This window comes from Xyrauchen texanus, chromosome 18 (assembly GCF_025860055.1).
Source record: "Xyrauchen texanus isolate HMW12.3.18 chromosome 18, RBS_HiC_50CHRs, whole genome shotgun sequence".
NCBI classification, from domain to species: Eukaryota; Metazoa; Chordata; class Actinopteri; order Cypriniformes; family Catostomidae; genus Xyrauchen; species Xyrauchen texanus.
In genome coordinates this window covers 43,627,415-43,636,512 of record NC_068293.1, presented here as the reverse complement: position 1 = coordinate 43,636,512, position 9,098 = coordinate 43,627,415, and positions in this window count along the sequence as shown.

Sequence of the window (9,098 nt, the reverse complement as noted above, 5' to 3'; positions counted from 1 at the left end):
GTTCTGGAAAATGGGCATTTACAACATGATTCTCAACCGGGATAGCTCTCATTGGGTCTCTTACTGGAACAGGGAGGGAAGCCTCAATGTCATCTACCCTCCTCTGAATAAAACGCTCAGACCTGTTGCCCACCTTGCATGCCAACTCTGTCCACTCCGTAGATGGCATTATTTGGAGATTCCTGCCACTATAACAATGCAGACCTGACAGTGGCATAATCCAGCATCTCAGTCGTGATTAGCGGGTTGAAAAACAATGATTCTTCATACACCCACTGATTAGATCTTTCCCATTCTCTCGAAAAGGATAGTGTCTGCCAAGCTCGGAAAACACTTTGGTAAAAGATAGTAAGTAATAGTCCTTCTAAGGCCATTCCATCCTAAGACATAACAAAAAGTTGTGACCATGAATTTATGCCAAAGAGTAGAAGCAATAAGTGACCCTCTTTATATTAGGTGGCGGCTTTATATTAGGGGTGGCTGTGGCTCAGTTGGTAGAGTGCCGACTCCTCATGCCGAAGTGTCCTTGGGCAAGACACTGACCACCAAGTTGCTCCCAATGGTGGGATAGCACCTTGCATGGCAGCTCTGCCACCATTGGTGTATGAATGTGTGTGTGAATGGGTGAATGAGTCACAGTGTAAAGCGCTTTGAATACCATTAAGGTTAAAAAGGCGCTGTATAAGTGCAGACCATTTACCATTTAGGTGGCCTTAACTATTCTATGTACTTAACCATTTGATACAATGTACTTATTATGTACATACATGTTTTTGCATAGTAAATACATTTAAAGTGCTATACCCATAACCCAACCCTTACCCCAAAACCTAACTCTAACCCCTTATCCTAGACAAGAAAGAGCCAGATACAAATTGTTTTTAGCAGAAAACTTTTCTTCTGGGATAACACTTCTAGACAAAATTCACTTCCAATGTTCGCCACATCAGCATCTACACTTGAGTCACTTGAACTCTGAAACTCTCTTCGTTTGACATCTTATCCATTTAGTCACTTTGTCCTTCATCATTTTCGTTGTCCAGCCCAAATTCATTATCACAAGAGCCACTGGTATTTCAACGCATACTCAGGGCTGTAGCTAGAGGAGTGAATGGGGGGACCTTGCTAACCCACAGGTCCACAGGGGCCCCGCAACATATTCTAAACTGTATGTTTTTAATAGGAAAGGGGCCCAAAGCAATATACACTCACCTAAAGGATTATTAGGAACACCTGTTCAATTTCTCATTAATGCAATTATCTAATCAACCAATCACATGGCAGTTGCTTCAATGCATTTAGGGGTGTGGTCCTGGTCAAGACAATCTCCTGAACTCCAAACTGAATGTCAGAATGGGAAAGAAAGGTGATTTAAGCAATTTTGAGCGTGGCATGGTTGTTGGTGCCAGACGGGCCGGTCTGAGTATTTCACAATCTGCTCAGTTACTGGGATTTTCACGCACAACCATTTCTAGGGTTTACAAAGAATGGTGTGAAAAGAGAAAAACATCCAGTATCGCGGCAGTCCTGTGGGCGAAAATGCCTTGTTGATGCTAGAGGTCAGAGGAGAATGGGCCGACTGATTCAAGCTGATAGAAGAGCAACTTTGCCTGAAATAACCACTCGTTACAACCGAGGTATGCAGCAAAGCATTTGTGAAGCCACAACACGCTACAACCTTGAGGCGGATGGGCTACAACAGCAGAAGACCCCACCGGGTACCACTCATCTCCACTACAAATAGGAAAAAGAGGCTACAATTTGCAAGAGCTCACCAAAATTGGACAGTTGAAGACTGGAAAAATGTTGCCTGGTCTGATGAGTCTCGATTTCTGTTGAGACATTCAGATGGTAGAGTCAGAATTTGGCGTAAACAGAATGAGAATATGGATCCATCATGCCTTGTTACCACTGTGCAGGCTGCTGGTGGTGGTGGTGTAATGGTGTGGGGGATGTTTTCTTGGCACACTTTAGGCCCCTTAGTGCCAATTGGGCATCGTTTAAATGCCGCAGCCTACCTGAGCATTGTTTCTGACCATGTCCATCCCTTTATGGCCACCATGTACCCATCCTCTGATGGCTACTTCCAGCAGGATAATGCACCATGTCACAAAGCTCGAATCATTTCAAATTGGTTTCTTGAACATGACAATGAGTTCACTGTACTAAATTGGCCCCCACAGTCACCAGATCTCAACCCAATAGAGCATCTTTAGGATGTGGTGGAACGGGAGCTTCGTGCCCTGGATGTGCATCCCACAAATCTCCATCAACTGCAAGATGCTATCCTATCAATATGGGCCAACATTTCTAAAGAATGCTTTCAGCACCTTGTTGAATCAATGCCACGTAGAATTAAGGCAGTTCTGAAGGCGAAAGGGGGTCAAACACAGTATTAGTATGTGTTCCTAAGGAATAAGATAGGATAGCATCTTGCAGTTGATGGAGTTGAGATCTGGTGACTGTGGGGGCCATTTTAGTACAGTGAACTCATTGTCATGTTCAAGAAACCAATTTGAAATGATTCGAGCTTTGTGACATGGTGCATTATCCTGCTGGAAGTAGCCATCAGAGGATGGGTACATGGTGGCCATAAAGGGATGGACATGGTCAGAAACAATGCTCAGGTAGGCCGTGGCATTTAAAACGATGCCCAATTGGCACTAAGGGGCCTAAAGTGTGCCAAGAAAACATCCCCAACACCATTACACCACCACCACCAGCCTGCACAGTGGTAACAAGGCATGATGGATCCATGTTCTCATTCTGTTTACGCCAAATTCTGACTCTACCATCTGAATGTCTCAACAGAAATTGAGACTCATCAGACTAGGCAACATTTTTCCAGTCTTCAACTGTCCAATTTTGGTGAGCTCTTGCAAATTGTAGCCTCTTTTTCCTATTTGTGGTGGAGATGAGTGGTACCCGGTGGGGTCTTCTGCTGTTGTAGCCCATCCGCCTCAAGGTTGTGCGTGTTGTGGCTTCACAAATGCTTTGCTGCATACCTCGGTTGTAACGAGTGGTTATTTCAGGCAAAGTTGCTCTTCTATCAGCTTGAATCAGTCGGCCCATTCTCCTCTGACCTCTAGCATCAACAAGGCATTTTCGCCCACAGGACTGCCGCATACTGGATGTTTTTCCCTTTTCACATCATTCTTTGTAAACCCTAGAAATGGTTGTGCGTGAAAATCCCAGTAACTGAGCAGATTGTGAAATACTCAGACCGCCCGTCTGGCACCAACAACCATGCCATGCTCAAAATTGCTTAAATCACCTTTCTTTCCCATTCTGACATTCAGTTTGGAATTCAGGAGATTGTCTTGACCAGGACCACACCCCTAAATGCATTGAAGCAACTGCCATGTGATTGGTTGATTAGATAATTGCATTAATGAGAAATTGAACAGGTGTTCCTAATAATCCTTTAGGTGAGTGTATATTTCTTCATATATAACCCAATAAATGCATTTAAAGTAATTAAAATAATTAAACATCAGTAACTGTAAGTTTTATTTTTTTTAAGTATTATCATTATTATTATATTTAGCACAATAGTGCCCCACTTGCAGAGGCTTTTCAAAAATCCTTCATAAAGAGTTATAAGCCATGAACCAAACCAACCAGCTCTGAGGTGAATCACAACATCACAAACTTTGTTTTGAGGCAATAACTTATTTGAAAATGAGACAAAAAGACAAAGGTAGAAGACTGCGTACTTACCGTCTTTCTCGAGGGTACAAACTACAATCCCATGAAACATTGCGAATGATGCTATTGAGTAAAAAACTATAGGAATATTTCAAACAATTGATTTTAGGTTGTTGATTATAAGTATAGAAACAATATATTATACGTTTATTGCAAAATACTACATTAAGTACGATTGGATAAATAGTTTATGGGTGAAGGGAGAGCGACTCGATAACGTCACTCACTGTGCGTCATGGAAGTGGGCGGTCGCTCCGAGGGAAATTTCGCTGGCTTTGTTGGCGCCGGTTGTCTGATTGGTGAACCATTCTCTGCTGTACCATGGTTAATGTAAAATTGAATGGGATATTTACTTCTGGAACCACTCCATTGCACTCTATTATGGCACTTTTCCACTGCACGTTATGGTCAACTCGACTCTACTCGCTTTTACTTTTCTGAGCTTACTTTTCCACTGCAGTTTAGTGCCGCCTCAATGTGGGTGGGATTATAGGATGATTGTCATAGTTGTGTCGCCTCTACTGCCGTGACATCATCTTAAACGTGACACAAACTGACCAAAACAATAACACGAGCGCTAGCTGTTAGCTACTAGCTCATTGTGCTGCATAAAGCAGTTGTTCATGGTGATTTTACACGAGTGTAACAGTTAAATTGGTTGTTTTAGAAGCTTCCAGTAGCTGCTCAACTAAATAAAGTGAAGCTATCAAGCAGAGTATTGAGTTAATGTAACAAAACGTACCATCCTCCATCGTGTCCAGGGCACTCTCCCTCCCATTGCTCGCCAGTTTAGATGGCATCCATTTGGTCGAACCTTCATCAAAACTTTTCGCTACACTGTTGGGAGGTCCGGTTGTAGCCGTGTGCGGCCAACAGCTGAGACACTTCCTGAGAGACTTTATCCTTTTGCTCATCGCTAACGAGAGGAACATCTGCACCTCGTTTATTGACCACGCCATGGTTTTGTGCACAGCCGTTTCTTTTTACAATTCCAAAGTCGCGTGAACAAATGATACTACTATCACTGTTGCTAACTTTAAAACTAGCGGGTTGATGTCCCATGTTGATAATCCAGTGACGCTGGTAGTGCCGATTCTCTCTGACCAATCAGTGATCCGCAGGGTTATGACGACACATTTAGTATCGGCTTGGCTTGCTTGGAACCTCGACTGAGGTGGTACTAAAAAAAGTATCAGATACTATCCACAGTGGAAAACCCCAAAAAGTGAGCAGAGTCGAGTCGAGCTGTACCATTCAGTGAAAAGCCCCATTAGATTACAGTAACTAAGTACTGTCTAATCAGATTACACCTAACACTGGTTATAGTGTGTGTGTTTGTGTGTGTGTGTGAGTGTGTGTTTGTGTGTGAGAGAGAGTGTGTTTGTGTCAGTGTGTGTTTGTTTGTGTGTGTTTGTGTGAGTGTTTGTGTGTGTGTGTGAGTGTGTGTGTGTGTGTTTGTTTGTGTGAGTGTTTTTGTGCTGGTGTGTGTGTTTGTGAGAGTGTGTGAGTTTGTATTTGTGTGTGTGTGTGCATGTGTGTTTTTGTGAGTGTGTGTTTGTGTGTGTGCGCATGCGTGAGTGTGTTTTTTTTGTGTGAGTTTGTGTGTGTTTGTGTGTGTGTGCGTGTGTGTGTGTGTGTGTGTGTGTGGAGAAATGCTGTGAATTTTTTAATTTTTAATTTTTTACAGAGGCTAACACAGTGTAGCTTGTTCAAAATATTAAACAACAGAATCTGCAGCACTCCAAACATTCAGCTGTTAAATTTATTTGTGACTATTTTGGTTGATGGGGATTTTCTGATAAGCAGGTGCATAAAATCATCTCTGTGTCAATTTTTCCATTCATAACGCAACGCAAGTATGCATTGCATTCTCAATGCTGCCACAGGTGGCGCTACAGCGGATATTAGTTTGAACTGAACACTTCTACGGTGAGTTTTCTACGGTGAGTTTTCTCTTTCAAGTCAATTACTGTCATGGCCAAGAATCTAGATAAAGAAGTTAGTCAAGTTCAACATGTTTCAAGCGAGATTCCTGAATAATAACACATCTGGTTTAGTGTCACAGACATTTAAATGAAAACTCTATCGCCCCCTTGAGGACTGAGGTTTGTTACCGCCACTGTAATGTAAGAACGCATATTAAAGATGAAGTGTGAAATGTATATGCCAATAGCGCCTCCAAATTGAACTGAAATTGTCTGAGGTTGATCGAACAAACAGATTGGCCGTTTCTCAATATTCTTGCATTCCTGTGAAGACTGTCCTTGTATAGCTCCCTTGAAAGAACAAATTCAGAAGGACAGGAGGATGCAGAACACATCCATGCGAGTTTTGAGGTGTGAAATCCAGCATTTGGTTTGGTTTTGTGTATACATTTTTGCCTCGGCTTGTAGAGCTCCTATAAAAACAAATTTAGGCATCTCAAAATTCCATCTAACACTTTCTTCAGAGCATTGAGAGAGTTCAGCCTTATTTCCCTCAATAGATCCAAGCAGGATGAATAAAATCTCTTTGATGATGAGTTATGTGCTTCATTCCCGTGGAGAAATGTGGGCGACAGCTGTGCGAGCGCTCTGGGGTGCAACGCTGTCATGATGCTTCTGATTATGGAGGGGGGATGTATCTTTAGTCCAACTGTTGTTCCCAATCTGATGTGGAAATGAAATATTTGCAGTGTCACTTGTCTCTTGCGACTCTTAATGCCTTCCACTAAAACAGTCCCATTATGTCATGAGGGTTGTGACATGTTGTGTGAACATATCTCTGTAATTTCCAAATCAAATCACAGCTGAAATGGGCCAAGATGAAGAAAGAGCACAAAGGGGCAAGTAAGAGCTTTCAGTCTGTTACAATTAATTTCACATGCAAAGCTTTTCAGCGCCAGTGACGACTTTGGTTATGGACCGATCCTCTTAACTGTAAACCATTATACAGTACACAGACAGACAGACAGACAGACAGACAGACAGATACATAGATATAAAAGAAAGTGCCGGATGGACGGAAAGAAAGTGATTGACAGACAGATAGACACGAGAGAGAGACAGACAGATATATAAAAGATGATAGACAGACAGACAGATAGATAGACAGATATAAAAGAAAGCAATAGATAGACAGACAGAGAGACAGATAGATAGATAGATAGATAGATAGATAGATAGATAGATAGATAGATAGATAGATAGATAGATAGATAGATAGATAGATAGATAGATAGATAGATAGATAGACAGATAATATTTAGTAATTTCTGGTCATTTTGTTCATTTTTCAGCAGACAAATAGACAGATAGACAGACAGACATATAGATGACAGACAGACAGACAGATAGATAGACAGACAGATGGACAGACAGACAGACAGATGACAGACAGACAGACAGACAAATAGATAGATAGACAGACAGACAGATAGATAGACTTACATACAGACAGACAGACAGGCAGGCAGACAAATAGATAGATAGACAGACAGACAGATAGATAGACTTACATACAGACAGACAGACAGGCAGGCAGACAGATAGATAGACAGACAGACAGATGACAGACAGACAGATAGATACACAGACAGATAGATAGACAGACAGACAGGCAGACAGACAGACAGACAGATAGACAGACAGATAGATAGACTTACATACAGACAGACAGACATATACACAGACAGACAGACAGATAGATTTACATACAGACAGACAGAAAGACAGATAGATAGATAGACTTACATACAGACAGACAGACAGACAGATAGATAGATAGACTTACATACAGACAGACAGACAGCTAGATAGACTTACATACAGACAGACAGACAGGCAGGCAGACAAATAGATAGATAGACAGACAGATAGATAGACTTACATACAGACAGACAGACAGGCAGGCAGACAGATAGATAGACAGACAGACAGATGACAGACAGACAGATAGATACACAGACAGATAGATAGACAGACAGACAGGCAGACAGACAGACAGATAGACAGACAGATAGATAGACTTACATACAGACAGACAGACATATACACAGACAGACAGACAGATAGACTTACATACAGACAGACAGATAGATAGATAGACTTACATACAGACAGACAGATAGATAGATAGATTGACAGACAGACAGACAGATATATAGATAGATAGACTTACAGATCAGACAGACAGATCATTTTTTAAATCAAACGTTATATTACTAAACATGAGTGTATGCATCATGAACTAACAATGAACAATAGTATTTTTATTAACTAACATTAACAAAGATTCATAAATGATGTAACACATACAATATATTGTTAATTGTTGGTTCATGATATCTAATGTTAACAAATGGAACCTGAAGTGTTACCAAATATACATTTAGACATAGTTAACCTATATGTACAGTGTGTCAGTGGCGGCTGCTGGTCTTTCAAAGAGGGGAAGCTCATTTTCGGCCTACATTATAAACTTATTTACCCTATTTTTTGCACTAAATCAATCTTAGGTGTTGATCTGCCCTGCTGTTTAATTCTAATTTTTTCCTCGTAAGGAAGACTTTCAAATGGCTTCGCCAAAATCAGGTCGACAATATTAGCACCGTCTGCCATCGTGCGCAGTTTCACCCGTACGACGCTAGCCTAGCCTACTGTATGAATGAATGAATGAACGAACGAACGAACGAACTCTAAAACAAAAATATATTAAACTTGGTAAAACTGAAACAAGGAATGTGGTGTATAATTGTGTGAAATGTATTATGCAAATTGACTAGCAATTTCGCCAAACAAATGTAAAGAAATAGGTTGCAGCAGTTTGTCTTTCGACTACACTTGAGAAATCCGCGATGGGACTGAGCTGAAACAGCTTCAGTGACTTCTTATGGTACAGATTCGCTGTCAATCAAAAGGAGATGCAGTCTTTCGACAGATCCTCCAATCATCACGCTGAAGCCCGGAGTCCGGGCCAGCCCACTCCTCATTCACCCCCAGAGACGCTGAGCGTCTGTGGGCGGGACATAATCGCAGCATTTATCCAATGACCGTCTATTTTCGGAGCACTGAAAAAACTGTTCAGAGCAGCCCCGTTGAAGTCAATGGACGCTCGGCTTCAACAGGGAAATGCACTGACGCTACGGGAATGTATGAGAAGTAAATCGAGTCAGCCGACCTGCTATATGTAATGTAGCTGATTCTGAACGAACTCGTCTTCGAGATGAACGTGTTCTAACGCATTTTTAGTCAATAAATTGTTTACACAATAGTACATATTTGACCATTATTTTTTTGACATTATAGGGGAAGCTGAGCTTCCCTTGCAGTCTTAAAGAAATCCCCACTGCAGTGTGTGTACATTGGATTGTAAGAATATTCAGATATATTTCCTGTACATAATTGACATGT